Here is a 24,434-nt window from a genome sequence, read left to right on the forward strand (position 1 = left end):
ACACCCTCAACGAAGGAATTCGAAGCTCGTGACCTTCCTCATCCCTCGTCAATCTGAGCCAACAATGTACATATTTATGCTTCGCAGACGCAGGGAACTTTTATTATCGTCAGTGCACGCGATCGAGTCACGAAGGAAGCAGTCAGCTGCGAGGCTATCTATCGACCTGTCAAAGCGCAACTCCTAAATGCACGCCAATTAACGCGCTTAAAGACTCGCACGTACAGGGTGTCCGACAACAGGTGGGAGAAAATTTAAGGTCTGGCTCCAGACGTCGAAGTAAGACGAAAGACAAGAACGACGAAATTGCCTTTGAAGTTTCCCTTCGTTAATTATAATCAAAGTTGGTGAGAAAGTAATTTATTTAATGAATGAGAGGAGTGATTGAAGTTGTTGTAATCAGAGGATAATGATTATGGTCTTGATTAGGATTGAATTATTTAGTAATTTGATGATAATATTGTGAGTGGTTTTGGGGAAATATATACTTATAATATGTCAGAGGGAGAACAGTGAAAACTATGATTTATGATCCAAATATTCAAATTTTTAAACTTCTACATTGTAAAATTTCTTAGTATTTGGAATCTTGAATTTTGAAATATTTGAAATCTCTTTAAGCAGGAAAACAGATGTAAAAGCTTCGAAAATAAATTCATATTTGATTATTTTATTTTAATATTATATTCATTGAGATTATATTTATTAATAAACACTCTGCGATTAGTTTGAACGTTTGATCTGCAGTGAATGATAGCATATTAAAATATTAATATAAAATTTAATTGTACAACTCGTTTCAAATATTCTGTACCATGTACTTCTTTCGTAAAATATAAATTAATCAATCACTGACTGATTACGAATTATTATTAATTTATGATCACGGTTTATAAAAATTATTCATGACTATTGGCTTATTTCTATGGAGGTTATATTTCTATAAAAGTTATTCAATAAAGATTAACTGATTATTGACTGTAATCACTATGATTATTTTCAACTCTGATTATAATTCACTACTTGGTAGATAAATAACACAAATCATTAATATCTCAAAAATACGCAATTCCTTCCTCTTTACTAAATACTAAGTATGACGTAACAATATCTACTTCAATATTCGGAACACAATTTGCATAGCGAGTGACTCACAGTTAGAAAGCAAAGAGTTAACGACCCTTTCAATCGTCGCTTTCGCGCGCGATCTTGGAATATCGAATTTTCCCCTCTCCTGAATAATATCCACCCACCAATCGACACGGAGTCTCCTCAACCTATAGCAGACTCCAATTCAGCGCACAGGATATTGCATCCTAGGGGATCTCCACTTATTACACTTAACTTTTCCAACCTCGACCGCGTCACCTCGAATCTCCAATTCATTCGCGTCGCGTAAATTTTCTCCTCGTTTTTACCCTTCACCAAGGATTAAAAATCAGCAGAAGGTACGCCCTTCTAGTTTCTCAAAGTCTCCCGCGGGTTTCGTTTACACGTTTAGTATGCCCACTGTGTAGCCGAGAACAATTTCTTCTACTGTTTTTCATAATGGAATTACAATACCCAACTTTGTCATGTTGTTGACACCTTACTAATAAGGGAACACCACTAGGTGTGAATCTTCGAGTCTGGTGAAACTTGTAGGTTTGTAGAGTAGCTGAAAATATAAATGACCCCAAAGTTGGAAGTGGTTTTCAATTTCACTCTTTTGACATAAACGTCAACTGATAAAAAAGAATAGCTAATTTCTCATTTCAATTAAGATCAAATTATAGCTCGACCCACAAGGAACATCACTTTAGTATTATCAAACTTGGCAAGGTAAATGTCCCAATAGCCTAAAACTACGTGGACACTAACACTAATTTTATTTAATTTTAAGCTTAAATTCTTGTGTACCTAATGAAAAACAATATTTACAGAAGAAGAAAGGAATCATAAAATAAAATATTCAGCTAGCCCAGCCCAGTTATTTACTTACTGGGACATTCATCTGTATTGGGACACTTACCTTACTTGTCAAATATTTATTTTCGATCGCTCTACAAACGTACCAAGTTTTATCAAAATCAGAGACTCACACTTCTGAGATGTTCCCTCATAAGTGAGGACTAAAATATCCCTGAATTATCGAGGGTGGACCAGTAGGTAATAATGGCCACTGCTGAGAGCAAGTAATTCAGCTATGCACCTACTTGCTGGTATCGTAATTCGCAAGGCTAGCCAATAAGGTTACCTACCTAAAACCGCTGATTCGGGTCCTGCAATATACATATAGTACATGGATAGAGGTAATGACTGCAGCAGCCAGCTTTTGGCTGCTCAGTAGCACCGAACGCTGCTGTAAACGACCGCCATAAATTTCTAGCAGCATCGGTGCAATTAGTCTTAATTCCCAGGGAAGCTTATCAATTATCTCCGTCCTCAAGCTGCTCTTCGATCGCCAATACTTTCACTCACTACTCTGATCCTGTTGTCCCATCGCTGGTGCAATTAAGTGGTCACGGTTCTGCGAGTCTGTGGGGATCTAGGGACGAATTTATTATTGCGTTGATCACAGGTCTACTCTTTTAGTCTCCAATACTCGATGGACCTATAGAACCGAGCACTAATAAACAGACTTCGAACTAGTGGAAATTTAACGACTCTTCAATTCAACTCTCAGAAGCCTAAATGTTGGAATATTCAAATTTCCTGGTATACGAAACATACAATTTTTTAACTATTATATAAATATTTAAATATTCAAATTCTCAAATTTATAGTTACTCGAAATTTCATACTTTTCAAATATAAAATACCCCGATATTTAAATATTCAAATTTTTAAATTTATAGATATTCGAAATTTTATACTTTTCAAATTTAAAATACTTCTATATTTAAATATTCAAATTTAAACATTTACAGATATTCGAAATTTCATACTTTTTAAATTTAAAATACTTTTATATTTGAATATTCAAATTCTCAAATTTATAGTTACTCGAAATGTTATACTTTTCAAATTTAAAATACTCTGATATTTAAATATTCAAATTTAAACATTTACAGATATTCGAAATTTCATACTTTTTAAATTTAAAATACTTTTATATTTAAATATTCAAATTCTCAAATTTATAGTTACTCGAAATGTTATACTTTTCAAATTTAAAATACCCTGATATTTAAATATTCAAATTTAAAATACCCTGATATTTAAATATTCAAATTTAAGATACCCTGATATTTAAATATTCAAATTTAAAATACTTCTATATTTAAATATTCAAATTCTCAACTTTGTGGATATTCAAAACTTCATTCTTCACAAATTTAAAATATCCTGATATTAAATACTTAAAATTTCAAATAACTGATTTTGCCTTCGAAATTCTCCTTTTTTCCCTATTTCTTCTCTCGAAAATCTGTGATATTTAAAGTCACGATGCGTAAATATGTACGCTGTTCGCCCGACATGCAGTCTTATATCACCCACCACGCTTGCCGCGTTAAGAGTCCAGAAAATCCCTCCGCGTAGATATAAGAGCGAAGCTCAAGCGACAGCTTCTGAACTGGACGTTCTCGCGAAGGGTGTTTGCGGGCGAGAGGGAGTTGGAATTCTCGTGGCGTTTCGCAAACGAAGCACCGACTTCGTCGTCGAGTTCTGCCTGGGAGCGCAAAGGTACTCGAGGCAAGGTCCGCTAATCCGTTTAAAACGTACACAACTTGTGGAGGTACTGTATGCGTTTCCATAACAACAAGCCGAGTATTAACGATAACAATAGCAGGGGTAAGCTAGCTGGCTGGCTCGAATTCCGAGGCAGAGAAACTCTAGCATGTGTATCGCAACTGCAGTCCCGCTGCTACCTTCTATATGTCGATAGAGGTTCGGTTTATTAAATTTATCGCACACGAAACTGTAACTCGAAGGTGCTTCTGTTCCGAGAATCGATCACAAAAGGAAGACTTGCTGTATAGGTATCGTTCGATAAAATAGCACTCATGCTTAATCATCACCAGCTAAATCATTAGCAGACACCGACTAAATTTTGAACACAGAAATTATAGATTCAATATAGTAATTATATACAAGGTGTTTTCTTGTGTTCTTTCATCTTGCAGATCTTAATATCTTCGTTATTTTTGCTGATATGAAAATACGTGCCAGGATAAACTTGTTTGGTTCAGAGCTAAGAATATTATGATCCATGCTTCCGAGGAAAATGGAGTCTAAACATGGCACAAATTAGTAATACTATTATTACTAATCAGAACCTCGTTACCCTGGATAAATTATCAGGAATTAAGATAGCTTTATTTACCTCGTGTTTGGACTCACTTTTTTGTAAAAAGCTCAGGAATTCATTGGCAAATACAAACTTGAAGGATTGTTTCAAGTCACCTAAAATAACACGTTCACATTGGTCAAATTGCCCCAGAATACTTGCATTCAAGCAACTCGAATTCAAGTACACACTCGACTGATCTGAACAAGGCTTTACTCTCAAGAAGATAAAATCAAGAAGAATTTCCATTGTAGTAATCGACTTGAAATTCGTTTTATGTTTATCTTGATCATTTTTAGAGAATAATCAGCGACTCGAGGCAACTAGCAAGGAACACGAGGCATATCGTCCAAAGGGAGAAAGGGAAGCGAGGCATTTGAAGCTCGGAATCGCTCGAGTGGTTCCAGTCCGAGATAGAAAGCCGCGAATGGTTCTCGTCCAGAGTACCGGAAGAATGCGAGGTTCTGCGGAAATCGCGACCATCAGGACGCGTTTCGGGCGATTTCCACCAACGAATACGCTGGTCGAGTGCCAGTGTCGATTAGATCTGGACTCTGAGATTTCGGGGCTTCGAATTTCCAAATTCCTCTCCTGCTGCTCCCTTTCTCCTTTCACGCGCTGACGCTAATTTTATTTCATTTCAAGCTTAAATTCTTGTGTACCTAACAAAAAACAATATTCACAGACCAAAAATGGTATCACAAAATAAGTAATTATAAAATCTCCATTTATACTAAAAACACTTCATTCAGATTCGACTTTCATTAAGGGGTAAAACCACTCTAGGATTTTAAAGAAATTAATATTTCTTTTTTTCGCTTAAATGATACTTTAAGGTCATAGAAACAGTGTCATTTGATTTATAATTGAAAACAAATTTTAAAAGGTCCAATTATCGATTTTGCTGCAGCGCCTCCGAGCGCGCGTTGAGACTTTTCTGAGAGATTTCTTAGCGATGCCGCAAAAAAACCCGAACATCCTTAGAAGCATTTAGGAAGGAAGAGGAGGAGGCGAACATCGACCTGCATGGCCAAATGTATGGTGCAGGCATTGCAGATTAGAGCTAAACAAAAATTTCAAGGACCAAAGTGTTCATAAAACTTTAAATGCGTTTTTCTCGACACCACTTTTTTCAAATTGGGAGGACGGATTTCTGGGCGACTATTGAATGGATCGATTTGAAATTTTTACAGTATCTTTACAACAATATTCTCTTTGAAAGTACGTAGCCGTTCTTTGATTGAATGTAAACTTTTCTTTTTATAAACAATTCAATGCCCATTTTTAGGGCAGGAAATCGATTAATTTCTTAAAAAGTGCGCTACTTCCACAAAAATCGATTGAAAAGAAAAATCCTACGTACTTCCAAAGCCAGTTGTATATAGATTACAAAATCTTTTGATCTTTTGTTCCAAGACTCATACATGGTGAGAAATTCGTCCTCCCATGGGGGTGTTTTAAAAAAAGGTGTTTCCGACGACGGGCCCCGTCGCCGCCATTTTGTATGAAAATGAAAATAAAAATATTGCTTTTCATACTTCAATATGTGTTAAGTAAACCCTCTGAAAAGAAATTCTATTCCGTTTGTCATACTCCCAAAATAAATTGTCAAATTTAGGTGTCCTTTTTACGTCTAGAGTGGTTTTACCCCTTAATACTTCACGATTTTTCTCTATACATATTTTACAGTCATTTAAAGCAAACAAGTTTCACTTGTATACCTTTCAATTCATGTCTCTGACGAATGCTAGGTAACAGTAAGCCTTTAGCCCAGAAGTGTACTTTGGAAGCCTGCCCCTCGCTGCGAGTTCGTTTCCAGCGAACCATGGATCTATACCCAGGGAACACTGTCTTTTTAAGACGAGTGGCATCGTCAGAGTTTATTTTTATTTCCAGTAGCATAGGAAGATTCAAGGGGGTCTGGCAAAGGGATCGCGGAATTCTCTACGATTCGAAGCTTCTGGGCGACCGAAGGGGCCCTTTGGTTTGAAGAATATCCTCTTACCGTGGGACGCTCTTTAATTACCGACCGCCAAGCAGGCGTCCAGACTCTGTTTAAAAAGAAAGCCCCATTACCGAGGCTCGAATTAATACGCGTCCGTGGCAGTGTGAAATTCAGTCAGGGTTTACGGGGGCACAGAAAGACGGAAGGCAGAGACAGCGGCGCACAAAGGGACTTGTTCTTTCGTGGAACAGCGAGGCCAGAAAAAGGGGAAGCGATTCTTTGCCCTGCGCGAACAGGATCGCGCGCTACCTTAAGCTCAAGGTGGGTCAGGAAATAGCCACAAGCTCTTGACTAATATATTTTACTTAGTCCTTATTATGCATAGAGGTAATTTGATTTTGCTGCAGAGAGTAATTGTATCAAATGACTGTGGACAAAAGAGATATACAGAATGTTTCATAACATGTGGGACCCATTTTGAGAGTTGATATCCTCCAAGTGTCTCACGTTTTTCTTATCTTTTTACAGGATCTGAGACAACGATTTACGCAACAAAAAATAGTGTATAACTGTAAAACTACGTATTTACTGATATATGTTCGTATGAATTGTTTTCATTGTCTATGTATGTAGAACCTATCCCCCCAAAAAATGTCCCACATGTTTGGAAACACCTTATACATATGTATAATATATGTATATGTATATGGGAAATTACTATGTCAACATGCCTCAGATGCAATCTTAACCACTCTGCGCAGTAGTTACATCCTGAGAATCCCAAATAGAAAAGGAAATCGTTCATCGTGTTTATTATTGGAAGTGAAAACGACGTGAAAGTACTGGCGAAGGGAATCTCGATCTGCGACAATAATTTACTTTCACAGCCGCGAAAAAAGAAGAGATCGATATGGGACGATACGTTAAGCCTTCTTCAGATTAGTCAAGTTACTTGAACCCAAGTGGCTTGAATGTAAGTAGTTTGGAGCAACATGATTAATGTCAACGTGTTATTGACTTGAAATATCCTTTCGAGCTTCAAGTGAAGTGGACATCTTTTCAAGTTTTCAAGTTTTCGAGTTTTCAACTTTTCAAGTTTTCAAGTTTTCCTTGCCTTGAAATACCTACACATTAATTGATATATGCCATGGTCTATACTATACCATACAAGGCAAATTCTTTAAAAACTACATAACCAAATAACCAGAATGCACCACCTCTTCCGACGCCATTTTTATTATTTTTGCCTGGAAGCTTGAATTCGAGTTACTTTTAAATTCGAACCACTTGAATCCAGGTAACTCAGCTTGCGTGGACACAAGCTTGACATCGAGCTACTTTGGACACAAGTGGCTTAAATTCAAGTAGCTTGTCTAATCTGAACGAGGCTTTAGCGAAGGCTCCGCTATTCGCGAGGACTATTTATAGATTTCACGCTCGTGGCCGTGTGTAATGCGCATTCCTTGATATAGAATAGCTGACACGCGTCAGAATCGACCGGTTCCCAGCAGACAGGCTGTCCCCAAACTGCTCGTTCCGATCTGATAACTTGGTCACCAGACGAGGTCCTAGTATTCGAAACGAGGACAGCCTTCAAAGTGTTATGATTTGTGATCCTCAATGGTTCCTCGATAGACTCGGGGCTTAGCCCTCCATCTGCAACCTTATCTTTACTGACGATGTCTATGAATTTGGTCCACTCAGTTTTTTTCTTATGCTTTTGTATTTTAAAAATTCTTAACCCAGTTTAAACAACATCCCTTGCCTATTTTATTTGCAATGATATTAAAAGAGTCTCTAATTATATTTAATGATTTAATGATATTTAATCACTGTTGACTTTTTTATGGATACCTATTTTTCTTTAACCAGAATGTGAAATACGCGACGCGACGATACTATTAGTGGGATGACCTAAAATTTTAAAACACTAGACTGGAAAGTACTTGTCGCATAAAATTCTGTTAAATTAATAATCGTTGTTTAATTAAACCGATAAAATTAGCCGTCTTGTGCGTCTGGAATCTTAACTCATACTGAATTTTAAAATTTCTTAATCTTTTAGCATTCAGGTATTAAAGTTTTTAAATATTCAGATCTTCTATTAACTGAATCTAAAGATCTTCAAATATTCAAGCACTGAAGGTCCTGAATATTCCAACACCTATTGTATCCAACACCTCCACGAGTGAACCCTAAAATTCACTGAAATTTCAAACATGAAACTGTTCTAATATCCGCAGTACAAAGCTTGTCCCACATTTCAGCTCTAAAATTCCCAGATATTCCAATATTCAAATCTTCGAATCTTTAAAACCCTCTTCCGTTTCAATTTCCGTATTCTAATATGCAGAACAAAATCGTCTATCTTCTCCCCATTCGTTTCCCTCGCCTTTCATTCGCCCCGAAAAACAGTCCTATACATAACCCACCTGTGTATTTTAAGTAACGCCTTCCAGGATAAGCTATCGGAGCACCAGTTATGCTGAACTCTGCCCATTCATCACTGTAACAGCAATGGCGTGACAAAAACTCGCTACTATTATTATTATTTGTAAGGGAAAGGGAGGCACGATGGGGACGATAAGGAAGAATTATTATATTGGGTTGTTTGAAAAGTAATTTTCCTTTTCCCAAGAATGTCCTCAGTTGTATTTTCAATGAAATTGCTTCTCGAACAACCCAATAGAACATTATACTTGCTGAAGATATATCTCTAATTCGTTTCAGATATAGTATCACTATTTGGTTATACAACTATATCAAGATAATTCTGTTAAGACAGTATTCTAATCTAGAAACTTAAAAAAGTCATTTTTTTAAATTCTCATGAAAATATATGCCCTCCACAATATTTCTGCCATTAATGAAGTTAGAAGCTTTTATGCAGAACTTGCGACACATAATATTATTGTAAATTGTAACTTAATAGTCGAAATTCAAAAAATTACAAGAGATAAGATCAAGACTTCACGAAGAAGAAAAATGGTAACTGCACGCACAAGGGCCAATGCACACGAGCGATATTTTCGTTGTTATCACAGATTTTTCTTTATTTTCCTAATTAGAAACAATGAAGATAGACATAATCGCAAGAAAATCGTGCATCAAAATATCGCTCATATACATTTGCCCTAAAGGTCCATTTATGCAACCGACGAACCGAGCACGAGTTGATCAAACATTCACAAATACACATTTACAATGAAACCCTAACAGATGCCACAAATTGACCATAATCCTTGAAACTGACAAAATTCGTTTTCTTCTCTTCAAGATTTTATAAAAAACCCTGATTGACCCCAGCGTGCCCTCTCCTCTGCCTTCCTCTACAGCGACGAGCTTATAAGAAGGAAATACTGCACTCCAACACACGCCCCGCCAGTTTTACCTCGTCCACATTCACTTCGCCCTTTCGAAAGAAATTTCAGCAGAGTTTCGGTCGACGGAGAAACCGAGCGCATTACGAGGACTCGAAAAGGGAACGGTTGCATAGGAAACGGCTCGACAGGGGAATAAAATTAAGAGGAAAGGGAGGAAGAGGCGAAAGAAGAAAGGCATCGCGGTGGGCCGAGCGCGGGATGGAAATTTATTGCTCGGAGAGGGAAGAAAGTGGTACGACCAGCACGGGTGTCGCGCGCGCGTTGCACCTGCGCTCATGGCCACGTAGTATGCGTGTCCCATGTAAATGGTTACATTCGTGCAACACGCGCTACGCGTTCCTCCGATGCGCCCTGCCCCCGCCCGCCTGCAGGCGGCTGCTCGAGCCCTCTTGCCGACAAATTACGTGGGAGAGGATGAAATTCGCAACACGATGGGATCAGAACTCCTCTGATCTGAGGGCTTCTACACCCTCGTTCAAAAGTATTAGGACACCTATTTCCAATGAGCTTTGCAATAGGGAGGATGGATACGAAATCGCTGCTTTTTGTAAAAATTTAGAATATGTATTATTATTAGATATAGAGTATTATTATATACTGCGTTCACTGAGAGAACGCAGTCGTTTCACGCAGATGGCTTCCATTGCCCCGACTGACTTTTCCACTGAGATTGGTGAAGGATTCAAGAGCCTAAAAGGACACGCCTTGCTTCTTTCTACTCTGTATACCTAGTGTCCAAATGAAACAAATGTTTCTATCTATTAAGAAACAATATTTATTGAGATATCAATGTATAAGAATCCACAGCTTATTTGATTCTAAAGAAACAGCAACGGTAGAACTGTTTCCTGGATTTCCTACAAAATGTTCGATGCGACCAGGTAGTTTATGACACGGGAAATCTAGGGTCGTTTATGGTATTGCAACGCAGTAAGAATTCTGACTAGTACCAGTACGTTTTCGGTCGACAGAGACGATATTCAAGAAGATTTTTATTTGCTAACAGAGCCGCATTAATACTTTCGGAGAAAACTAAAATCTAAAAGAATATCGTTTGCTTGCTCAAAATTTCTTTCACACCGTTTATGCGCTAACACTTGAAGAAGTGACTTTCTTTAGAAATGGTAGGACCTCCAAGGGCCCAACAAGGGGTTCATGGGTAGGGATGTGCTCGGGAGTGACAGAGCCAATAACTAATGAGCGTAGGCGTGAACTGCGCAAAGGGTACGAAAACTCGTCAACCGACAACTGCGTTCTCCCAGTGAACGAAGTATAGAAAGATATAGATAATAGATATAGAGTATTAATAATATAGACTATTATTGCCTTGTGTCTTCTACTCTTTTTAACCCACTATTTTTAAATGAAAAAGTTCTTTCAGTGGCCTTCCCTTTTTCTGAAAATATAAATTCCACATTCTAAACCTCAATTTACGGCAGTAGCTAAAATTTTGTGTAGATGTGACATAGGTCGTTTTGCCTTGCAGCTACAGAAATATGGTTCTAAAATACTGTAAGTGAATTCGAAAAGTCGGCAAGGTTGAAAGCACTCAAACGTAGCGCCACAGGGCCTGGAATTGGGGCTCTCCATTATATTAAACGTGTTTCTCTTAGAATTGCATTTTTACGATTGCAGATCGTGATATCTCAAAAAATAATCATTCAATTTAATCAGAGCGTGACAGGACACTCCCACTGACTAAGATATGGATCAAAAAGGAGGAAGAACACGATAATAATTTACACTCGGTAGCCTCAAATAGTAATTACTATGGAAACCCATTCTGTGAACGTGTACAGTGTATGCATAATTGCTGAAAGGGGTGTTGCATATTTAGTAACTCTTTCTAAAGATGAATAATTAACATGCAACATTTTTGTTATTCATTCAGAACTTTCTTCTCTCTTAAACTGCGATTATTTACTACTGGATTTCCCCGCAGCGTCGCTTCCTTGAATATCGTGGATGAAGAAACTCTGTTTGATCTTTTGAAAATACCGCGAATATAGTAAAAGCGTGTTTAAAATCTTCATAAATGTGGGGTTTCATTCAAACGCTTAACTTATGGACTAATATCGAAGCTCATTTAAGTCAATCTATAGTACATTTTTTATCTCGCTGCTCTGTGGTATTAAAGTATTGAACGTATATTGATTTTCAGAGTTTCCAGTTCCAGATTCTAGATTAACCAATATGTAGTTGGTCATCAGGATAACAATGGGGAATTGGCTAATGGGTGACACGTGGATTGGTGATAGGTGCGAGATGTATATGTATTTGCTTTTACTGCACATCAATATTCCTCTCTAAACAAAGCGTAAAACAATGTCAGATATAGCCTGTATCACTCAGGAAGAAAGAGTCTTTTAAAACAATAGAAAAATTTTTCCAAATTGGTTCAGTACTTTCAGAACTTACCCTGAAAAACTAAAGCAATTTTACCCCTTTATATAGCAGTACAGATACAAGTTTAGAAAATAACAGATTTATTAGTAGCAACAAATATACACTTACTACAAAGAAACCTGTATTTTTCTCAAAATGTGATACTGTTCAGATACTCACGATAATAAGTATAAAAATAAAAATACACCACTTTATTCTTCGCAAACATTATTTCTTTTTTTCAACTAATCTTAAAGAAAAATGAAAGAAACATATGCATCTATAAAAGCACCAGGTATTTCTATTAATAATATATTTCTCCAGAAGCTTGTAAATCAGCTTATCATTAAAACAAACCATAAAATAACATCGATATTTCCAACATTAACAGGATTAAAAATGGTTTCAGCAAATTTGGAAATCACTAACACGAGCTAACGAGGGCAAAAGTGAACCACTACTAGAAAAATAGTTTTCCTCTTTATCTTCTTTACCTCCAGCCCCGCCACTCTACGAAGATATTGACCCAGCCTCGCAGTTTTCTTCGTCGTTGTCTATCGACTTCAACGGGCAATTCAATTTCGGTAGGAAAATACAGAAGAAACAAGGCACGTAGGCTCGGTCGTACCATAAATTGTCACGTGCACCGAGCTCGCCGCTATCGCGTTTCCCTCGTAAATTCAACGTCGCTGGAGAAACCGTGAGAATGCTACGGATGGCACTACGATGACGTACAACAATACATATGCACTTGAGGAGACAGGAAAACACGGCTGAAGCAGCGCGACAAGATAGACGAAGAGTGGCTAGGCGAGACAGGGCAAGGTGTTCGAGGTGGAAGAGAACGAAGAGGCAGAAATCGGAAAAGTGTAAAACTGTAAAGCGTTTTCTTGAGACTTTGAAACAATATTCATATGTGAAAGGATGAAAAGAATTATTTTTTCTTATAGCTCTCTCTTGAAATTATTTTTAGGAGTATAATCTCTAAGTTCTGATAATCATTTTTATCTGTGTCACTGTTTACAGTTGTGTGAATTATTTTGTGACTAGCATAATTTTTATATCGAAATTATATACACACTTCTATTTCTTTTTTGTATACTGAAGGAATGCATTAACCACTAATAAGAATAATAAATAATCTCAAAAATCGATCGATCATGAACTTCCATCAACCAAAATCTTCACGAATCTAAAAAATCGACTGACTTCCAAATTTCACCGATCACAAATCTCAAAAATCGGTTGATCTTGAAATTCACAGATCACAAATCTCCAACCAGGAATCTCCACAAATTTCAAAAATTAATCAACATGAAAATTCCACGAATCACAAATCTCCCCAAACCAGAAACCTCCGCCCACCTGAAAATTCCACCAATCAGAAATCGCCAAGGTGGCCAACCTGTTACGTATACCTACGTGTCCACTATATTCCCACGGAAACGATCCCCTCGAATTCGTGCTCGACGAGCTGTAACAAGTAGATTCGCCGAGAACATCGAAACTGTTTCAAAAAAGCAGGAAACGCTTGACGAGAAATCGGTGGACGAGCACATATTGGAAGATCGTTTCGGAGAAAGACAAATGATCCAGCGTACATATTTGGCTAGGATCTGGACAGACGAGAGACATCGATTCGTAGCAGCAAGAGATATCTATCGTCACAAATATTTGAGAGAACCGAGTTTATTTTTCCAGCGATACGCTTCCCTGTTTCGTGGCTGGCAAGCCGCGGCACGAAAGTCGAAATTCACCGTTACTCGAGGCAAAACGCTCGTCGCGGCTTGCTAATTACGTCGACTCCACTTCCAAACAGAAACTGACGATTCCGAGCGAGTCAATTTTTGCTTGGCTCGGTGTCGAGCGGACCAGGAAGAGAAAAGGGGAACCAAAAATAGCTTTCGCGGAAAAAAAAAGAAGAACGGGGCTTTCGTACAGTGGCGAACAGGAAAAGAGTAACATTCAATGTATTTACCATTCCATTCCGTTTTAATGTCCATACACATACGCGGTATATCGTCTTCGCTCTTTGAATACTATGGTATGTACTTACACCTTGCGGATTTGTACTTCCTATGTGCGGAATTCTCACGAACTGTTAAACCATTTCCTCATTGCTGGATTTAATAAGTTTAGTCGAGTTCAGGGGAAATATAAACGTGCTGAAATATACAAATTGTCAAATAGGTATCCAAATTTTCAAATTTTTTCATTTTTTTATTTTCGAATTTTTAAATCTTTTAAATGTTTAAAGTTTCTAATATTTAAATTTTCAAACTTCTAAATTTTCAAATATTAAAATTTTCAAACTTCTAAATTTTCAAGTGTTTAAAGTTTTAAACTTCTAAATTTTCAAGTGTTTAAATTTTCAAACTTCTAAATCTTCAAGTGTTTAAATTTTCAAACTTCTAAATTTTCAAGTGTTTAAATTCTTTAATTTTTGAGTTTTTAAATCTTTCAATTATGTAAATTGTCAAATATTTAAATACCCAAATTTCTAAATTTTCAAGCGTTTAAATTTTTTAATTTTCGAGTTCTCAAATTTTCATACCTTTCAAATATTTAAATTTTCAAACCTTTAAATTTCCAAATGTTTAAATTTTCAAACCTTTAAATTTCCAAATGTTTAGATTCTCAAATTCTTAAACTTCCAAATATTCAAACGTTTAAATTTTTAAATTTTCGAATTTTCGTATGTTTAAATCTTCTCATTTTCGAATTCTCAAACTTCAAAGTTTTCGCATGTTTAAATTTTTGCATTTCTAAAACGTTTAAATGTCCAACTTTTAAAACTTCAAAATTTTCACATTTTTCACAATTTTCTTAATTAATTACATAAATTTTCTACTATCTAAATACAACAATTACGTAGTACAGAAAACTCTTTATATACTTGAAAAATGTACTCTACGTGTGTACTCTGACGTGTACTCTTTCATGCTCTAAAAAGTTACTCCACAGATTTTGCCCTTCGTTTCCACGAAGATATCGTCTCATTTTTTGCACGTGAAGGTAAAGGGTTTCATCGTCGCGATACGCGATTATACCCTCAAGGATAATCGCAATTTGTCACAGGAAAAGGCGAATCGCGTTTGTGGTTGACTCAAGCGAGTGCTGTTGCATGAGCGATCCACGTTGTTCGACTTGGCAACCCAGTGATTACGTATACACGTTTGCGAGCTACGGCTCGGAAACGATGCCACACGGTAGAAATTTCTGTGATAGGCTAGCAATTCATGGAGCTGGCGATCGATAAACATAACTGACGATTATCATTATTATCGTGCTAATGCAAGTGCCTTTTACACATTAGGCTAATGCAACGCAGTAACACCATATGAATTGCAATACAAGGCAGAGCTTTTGCAGTGGGTATATAATTTTTCAAATATGAATGAGTATACTCAGAAACATTATTATGCTTTTAGAATGCAGGGTGTCCACGCTGAAGCAGACCACCTTGTAGGTTGGTAGTGTCTTTAGTGACGAGTGACACAAATTGGTAACAATGATAAAAAGAAAACAGAAAGTGCGGTAGTCGCGATACATTAGCGTACAAATGTGTATTAAGTTCTTATTATCGAATATATCATTATTTTATTATATTATATTCCGTGTATAATTATTGCATCGAACAACACATCTAGATATCTGTTATTAATAACATGGAAATCGTTTGTGTCATAATTTAAATGGTTTTGAAGAAGAAATATCGTGGAAGAACAATCTTTTGTGTAGAATTATTTTGTTGAGTTTTTCAAAATTTCGTGTTATTAAAAACACAGGAAGTACTTAGGTGACATACTTCAGCTTGAACACCCTGTATAAGTAGTTGAATTAATTAATTACTTAAAAAGGTAAGAAAACTAATACTTCTATATGTATACATTAAATTTCTAAATACATGACGTACAGTGTATTACATATATCACAGTATTGTTGTAGATATGCATGTAAGTTGTACATTGATCTCCCAAAATGTGGTCTAGTTTCTATATTCAATCTGTGGTCATAATCGATTCCGAGGCTCAGCCATATTTGGAAAACAAACGAACTATGTACACTAGACCTTGTCCATACAAGCATCTCCATTAAATAACAGAGTGCATCGTAAGATAATGAAACATTAACATAGTACATGTACAACATTAAAATACCGATACACATTTGGCCCCCAGAGCCAAAATGTATTAAGTCACACAAACAAGTGGGCTGAATACATAAACTGGCTTTGGAATCCAGATATGTTTCATTTCTACCTGGATTTAATCGATTATTGGATATTTCCACAATTTTAGCCAAAAAACAGAATTCCAAGAGAATTCAAATTTCCAAATCTTTCAAATTTTTAATCTCTCAATTTTCTAAATCTTTCAAATATTTAAATTTTTAAATTTCCAGTTTCAAATTCTCAAACGTTTAAATTTTCAAATTTCTAAATTTTTACAATTTTAATTTTTTTATTTAAGTATACAAATTATTTATTATCTAAACGTGACAATTTCCTAGTATGGAAAACTCTTATGTACTCTAGGAATGTACTCCATAAGTGTGTTTCGATATTAACATAGTCTACATACAATGTTAGAATAATAACACATATTTGCCCCCCAGAGCCAAAGTGCCTCAAGCCACACAGACAACAAATGGACTTAATACACTGTGGCTCTGGTATCCAAATATATTTCATTTCTGCCTCTGCTTAATCGGTTATTCGATATTACCGCAATTTTCCCCTGAAAAAACCAGGATTCCAAGAGGTTTTCAAGAAGCATTCAACGAGGATTAGGATTAGAGTCAGAGTTCCTTCCAACTGAAACGAAAAAATGTAACGCGATTCCCGAGTCTCTCGTTGCGCGACCGAAAATGAAATTCGAGGTTATGGTGCTCGCCTACGCCTTCCAGGAAGTTGTACCGTAACTTTCGAGCGCGTGGAATCGAACGCGACCGAGAAGAAGTATGGTGCACTTTCGAATGTGTTTCGATTCTCGAGCAAGCCACAGTTTCGCGACCAACCAGCGGAAGTCTGAAAGGACTCGCGGTTTTTGCCAACCGTTCCTTATTGTTCGCTGAAGTACGGGATATCGCAATCCAGTTGCTCTCTCGACCGTGAACCCAAAAAAGGAGGTTTCTACGCGCTGGGGGAAAACTTTTTCCAGTGACTTGCTGATTCGAAAAACAAGGACGACGTTTTATCCTGTTGGAATGCTGCGTCGCATTTGCATCGACACTCTCAAACGAGGCGACGCGATCTGCCTCTGTTGAGGCACGCTGCTTGCCGAATTCAGTTGCACTATGGATAGGGTAAATATAGCAATTACTGTATCTGTAAGGTGACCCAGTTTTGGTTAAATTAAATGATATTAATTCAATTGAGTATAATAATTTAATATTTTCAATTTAATAGTGTTAAATTTTGTTACATGTGAAAATAAAAGTGGGGCACAGTATTCGACTCCCACACAGTAGTGGGTACTCTTACCCTACATATTATGTATGTATCAGGAAAAAGTGGAATATCCTATATCGCATACTCGCTTGAAAAGTGTCACATCTCAAAAAAGGGCATTTATATTTTATTATTTATATTAACCTGCTTTATGGTTGTAGTTTGTAAAAGACGTTTTTTGAGTTGTGTCGCTTTTGAACTAAAAGTGTGATATGTGAAGACGATTGTCCTGTAAAATAGAGAGCTAATATATCTAGGGAATTTGATAACGTTATCATCAGACTTAACATTATGATAAGTCAATTGCGTAACTGTTAGGCTAGGCTTATATTTATTCCTATATTTTTATGAATTCTGTGGTTTCATAATATGTAATTTTCTAATTTTATAATCTCTTTATAAAACTTTTCTATAAGAATTGTTTCCATAAACCTGAAGTTCATTTAGTATGCACTTATATTATTGCATATTTTATTATTTACTGTAAGATTTATTAACATTTATTATTGTATATTTACGCACTTATGGGAAATTTCAATTTGATAACACTGTAGAATCCTTGTAATATACAAAAATAAGTCTACAAAAAAATCGAAGACACTAAATACACTTTATAACACCTAGAATCCAGACTGTAGAACGAATCTTTAATTATATTTCATCGTCCCATTACCAATATTTAATTGTATGTTAACTCTCATAATCCAGATCCTGCATCAAGAAAACAAACTTCGAAATCCTTATCAGAATACATGTCACACCTGCTTCATGGAACTACACGTGTGCCTTCAACACACATTGAAACGTATCATCTTATCTTCACTCATCGTCAGAGCGTACCCACATCTGAACACAATGTAATCCCGATGACCGTTTATATTCTCCTCTCGTCAGCTATTCTACGAAGAGTTCACGAATTATTTGCACACAGTTCTGGTCATCGTGGACGTGGCTTAAGCGAAACGGAAAAATCGAGAGAAAATTCTACGCCTGGTATCGAATATTCGTGGAAAAGGCGAACGCTAGCAAACACGGAGGAAGCGCCAAACCGAGGATTAATTTATGCTTTCCACGTAGCCACTGTTCCGCGGATGAATTCGAATGCTAATAAAAAGCATCGCCGCCCTTTGTTCGCACGTCGAACCTTTGCCCTGCTTTTTCTCGGAATCGTCACGGGCGAGGTGCATACCGGATGGAACAGGGGAAAATCGAGGGAGAGCAAACGACGGGGGGGCACGAGATGGAATATCGCTTTCAAACTACGATCGCTAGGTACCTTTTTCCATGAAAATCCGGTTCAGACGTAGAAGAATCGAAGGGAAGAATGCGCGATCGAATCGAGAATGAAAGGCTGAGAAATATGTGTATTTCTGCGACGATTTTTAGCTGTGCTACAGAAGTGTCAGGTTACTATTATGTATAATATCCATATTTTTATGTGCTGCTCAGCACGATGGATTTCTGCTTTTCAGATATCAAAGTGTTTCGAATTTTTCAATAGTCTAAATACTCGAGGGAATTTCGCGAAGTAGATACAGAGTTCTTTGAGATGTAGAAGAGAATACATAAAATACTTTTAGGAAATAGAAAGGCGCACCTTTGACTCGTTTTCGAGAAATTAATTATTGATAAATCTGTATGTATTTTTGCGACGATTTTTAGCTGTGCCACAGAAGTGTTAGGTTATTGTATGATATTCATATTTTTATGGACTGCTCAACACGATGGATTTCTGTTTTTCAAATTTTCCAATATTATAAATACTCACGAAGGAACTTCACGAAGCGTGAATCCAGCTTTTTGTTCATTTTTGGTCCTTCAGAAGATCACACAAAACATATTTACGAGGTAGAAAGAAGAATCTTTGCCTCGTTTTCGAGAAATTAGAGTAAAGCTTCCAACAAATTCGAGAAACACGAGGAATAATAGGGAGAGTAACCAGATCGATGACAAGACTAATACAGGCTGTCTTCAAATACAAGGTGGTTATTTTGAGCATCCTCTCTAAAGGTAATTAAAACAGAAAATTCGTTACTCATAAACGAAGACAGATGGTACATGTGTTTATCTGCCTTTTTTCATTGTTTTTAATCATACAATCAACTCCTGAATTCACATATTATGAAACACCATGTATATCGTTTATTTATTCTATCAAGATTAAGTTAACGAGGCACATATTCCCTCGGAGGGTTAACGAATAATGAATACGATGTTATGGCGGAGTTTCTCATTTCCGCGATTGGGGAAGAAAAAAACTGCTACTACATTTCACGTTTCCCAAGCTTTCGAGTTAATCCCGATCGATTCTGAACGAGATACAGAGCTCCATTCCAGCGCAGTCTAATAAAAGCTTCAAAGTTAACAGAGTGCACTACCGTTTCATTCTTAAACGCGTTATGCTATATACATACATATTGTATATGCACAAGCGACGATCGCGGTTCTTTCAGAACTTTTTACGCTTCGCAGCGCTCGAAGTTGGCGGTGGGACCTGGTCGTTGGAAAATCCCAGATAAAAACTCAGGTAAGTGGTCGAGGAAACGTTTAAACCTATGTGCATCAGCCCACTGTTGATCTCCTTAAAAGGATTTCACAAATCGTGGACATTCAATTACTAAATAATTGTGTAAATATTTACTCCCATTGTTTATTCGTTATTTAACGAATATCCAAATATTTAAATAAGTGTTGAGATTTAAAAAGTTCAAATATATCGAGGTACTAGTTTTTCAAATATTTTAATAAAATAGTAATTCTTTTAGTTTAATTTAGTTCTATCAAAACTATAAATTGTCTTTTGTAGATTTGTATTAGAGAGTTATAGTTACTAATATTTTTTGAAATATGACTCATGCTATTTTGTCTTTCTCACAGTTGCTGGTGCTATGAGAAATTTAAGAAAATTCAGAAAGCTTCAAGGTAGTTCTCAGCTAAACACAAAAGTTAAAGTCAACACTAACTTATATTACAACAAACCCTTCTGCAAAATATAGAATCAATTTACTATGTAATTATCAAGAAATTATTCTTTAAAGTTACCACATTTTACTACCGTAACTTGCTACAGAATTTAAAAAAGAAAAAGTTGGACACCACTTTCATGATCACCAACCCAATTGATGTCGAATCGATAAATCCTCGACGCGAAGTCGGTCGACTCGCTCGTCATTCGTTCAAGCACTCGAGACTCGCGTGCCTCGAAGACGGACACTTCCGATAGAGACGTAACAGGTGTGGACTGTTCGAAAGCCCGCGCGCGACCGTTACCCTCCAACCTTTCGAGAACCAGGCACGAAGCCCTCGAACGCATGGAACGAACGTACCGTTTGACACCTGGGCCGAGCACAATGAAGGATAGGCGGCGGTAAGATCCCACTGTGCCCTGAGAATAATAAAATCGACGGAGGACACAAGGGAATCGGGGCGTCGAGGAGAGGCCCTCGAGAACGCGTCCCTTTGTCGACTACCGCTTGACCTGCGGTCACCAAACGGAGGAACGAACAAGCTTCTTAACGAAATACGACCCCCTACAGAGGTCTTCATCCCCTTTGCTGTCGAGGTCGAACTAACGCGGTGGAAACACTTGCAGGTGGACGAGGAAAACGTTCGACCATGGGAGTTTTAATCAGGCTGAAAAATTGTGGGGCTATGGGCTGTGGATAGGGATGCCGATTCTGGTTGAAGAAGCGGATTTTTTAAATCAATGTGGATTGGAAATTAGAAGATCGAATCTTTAAAAAATCGAGTACAAGAAATCGGCTTGCAAAAAATCAATTCTCAACTTTGACAAAGAAATATAGGTAAATAAAATCCGCGAAGAAAGTGGCACAGCTTAAAAAAGTAAGTTTCTTAAGAAAATTGAAAACCATTTGTGAACGTTAAACAAAATTAATTGTTAGACGAAATAATATTATTTAAGAAATTCAGTTTTAGGAAGCAAATCGAACTAAAATAAGTTGTCAAAGCTAATTTTCCATTTATACGTAAAATAATTTTTTCTTGCATGAGATTTGATGTAAAAACAAGACCAGTTAAACAAGTTTCTTGAAGCAAAAATTAAATTCAATTAAAAAACTTGTTTTCAAATCATTTTTATGTTTCTGTATCTGAAAGTTAAATTGATCTAAGTCCTTTTCTTTATTTTTATTCTTTTATTTTAAATTCAATTTAATACAGAAACAGCTCTAAATTCAAAATATACGTTGTATCAATAAATAAAAAAGTACAACTTGTATTGAATTTTATATGTATATTTTTCACGTATTCTTTATGTATTTTTTTAAAGATTCACTTTATGTTTCTGTTATATTTGCATAAAAATCCACCAATTTGTATATTTCTGGAACAGAGATAAAATACTAAAAGTCCACTCTATGGGAATCAGAAATTAAGGATTGTTTGTCAGTCTATTAGAAAGCAGATAGTTATTATTCCAGAAAGGTACAATTACCTGATTAAAAATGTAATAATAAATTCAGACGGAGATCGTTAAAAACGTGAAACTAGCCAAAAATCATTTCTGATCAAATAACATAATTTCTTATTCGAGTAAGTAGTTAAGTACACATCTCTGACTAATACCGAGGCTAACTAACCCATAAATCGTTTCGAAGAAGGTACACATTATCATTGAAAGACCTTTACAAGTCCTTTTACTATTTGAAACGCTCAAAGCAACGTAACGAGCCGAGGATAGCTCACTACTGGAAACCACTTGTGTAGATTGCGCGAGGACAATCAATTTTTCCTGGAAAACTTCGTTACGAGTTCGAGAAAAGCCTACCAACAATTTATCCTGCTCTCTGGACCGTGGAAGTCTCGCAGTTTTTGGTTGAAGATCGTAAAGCCATGTTCAGAGTACTCAAGTCACAGCAACACTGCGAGAGTCCGATTTTGCGCTTGATAGAAAGAGTACACAGCATCGTGTGCCTCTGTCTATCCATTACAAAATCGAATTCTCGCAGTGTTGCTCTTTTTCGTTTAGCCTGACTACAGAGTCGACCGTAACGCAAGTGATTTGAGACAACTTGACCAATATGAGCTTGTTATTTTACTTGACTCGATATTCTTTCCAGCTTCAAGTGAAGTTGGCATACTCTCAACTTTTCTTTGCCTCGAAATTTAATTTTTTAATTCAATCTAAAAAGCTGTGCCACTGCCAAGCTTCTCACGAAAAATTGATATGAATATGACAAAGTATTATATATAATATTTTATAATACTTTAGTATTATAAAAATACACACTGATGCGTACGATTGAACTCAAGTAACTTGCCCAAACTGAACGAGGCTTAACACCTCGAGTGCCATGTCACCCATATGTGGGTGACAATTTTTACACGACTGTGAATAACGATAAGTTACACAATCATGAATGATAATAATATACAGAATTTTAGCGATAGTAAACGAGGAAAAACGCTTTCAAATAATTATATAAATGAATGAAGAGCAATTTTTTTAAAGGTTGGACTCACTGTCAAAGAGATAGAATTTTTACTGAATTTAAGGTGGCAGACGTGTTAAACGAACCGAGCAAATGCTATGGGCATTCAGTTGTATTTGATCGCGTTCTGTAATACAATGTCGTACAACAGACTAGTAACCGGTTTAACATGTTCATTTGACGCACGAAAAAATATGCATAATACTGTTCCATAATTAGTCGCGCGAGGCGCAGCTTTCCAGGTATGCATTCGCAAAAAAGTGACGAGAAATTGCATCAGCTTGAGCGAATGTGAGCATCACCGTTCGAATCGGCCCTCGAACGATTCGTGACTCACCAGATGAAAATAAAACATTCCTGGACATATACTGCGACGCGTTCGAACGTTTAATCATTCATACATGCTTCCCCACGCATTGGGTAATATATTCTAACCTGTAAGCGTTCAGACTTATCGGCAGACGATCATTGCGTTAACCTCTAAGCAATGTTCAAACATTAGAGTGAATCGGGAAGATATTTGTATTTGTATATCTAGTTTTCGTATAATAATATATATAACATAGAAAACTAGTATATTAATAAATTAGTGTATATCGTAAAACACATTTGAAGAGTGACGCAACTGAAAATGGCGATTTTTGAGTTATCACCATAATAATAAATAATTTAGTAATTAATTTCATAAATTGGAGTCGTTCAGGAACTATTCCTTGCACGAAAAGTTAATATTTCGATAAATAATCTTTCTAGACTTATGATTTAATATTGGTTTATTTGGTTCTAATTCTCTTGTTATTTTAATAAAGAGAACCATCAAGATTTCAAAACTTTGTTTTTATACAATGGAAATAATCATTCTGACGTAGGTATTCACAGAAATCATATAATTGATGTACGTATTGCACACAATTATGCAGCATACAGTGTACGACTAATTTCAAGTGGTCAAATTAGACGAATCATCATGCATTATAACATAATACACGTATATTTATATGTAGTCACAATCTACAGTTAAGTGTGTAAATTAATTCGATGACTGTCAAAAAAAAATACAAATTTTATTTATGCATCACGTAACGTATCATTATTCAATTAGATTGCGTGATAGAATGTAAACACAGGTGGTGTTTCCTGAAAGTTGTCATAAGTGGGAAAAACATTTCAATTTCAAAATAGTTACGGGACACGGGAATATCTAATAGCATTGAATTGAAAAATATTGAAAACTGCCACCTGACAGTGGAAAAAAGTCCATTATTCTGTGGCATTGAAAGTTAATATAGATAGATAAAAATAAAAATAAAAATAGCGCGATCAATAATAATGTTCTGAATTACAAAATATCTACGTCTAATTAACAGCAGGTTAGTAAACAGTAAATGAATTTTTGGATCACCAAATAAGCAAAACTTCTATTTCTTACTGTGATTTTACAACTAAAAGGGATATTTATATATGTATTTATTACGTATATACAGAACCTTCTTTAGTCCCCTCGCAAAACGACCAGGTTTCAATTGGTCATTTTGCGTCAAGGCACAGA

The 24,434-nt window shown here is 36.3% G+C and overlaps 1 protein-coding gene across 1 annotated transcript in view; it reads right to left on the minus strand.

Moving 5' to 3' along the window:
* LOC143184456 (interleukin-1 receptor accessory protein-like 1-B) overlaps window positions 1-24,434 on the minus strand; it is a 117,449-nt gene that overhangs the window by 91,486 nt on the left and 1,529 nt on the right. The gene's annotated exons all lie outside the window — the stretch shown is intronic.

The sequence above is a fragment of the Calliopsis andreniformis genome, chromosome 10, assembly GCF_051401765.1.
Source record: "Calliopsis andreniformis isolate RMS-2024a chromosome 10, iyCalAndr_principal, whole genome shotgun sequence".
Taxonomy (NCBI): domain Eukaryota; kingdom Metazoa; phylum Arthropoda; class Insecta; order Hymenoptera; family Andrenidae; genus Calliopsis; species Calliopsis andreniformis.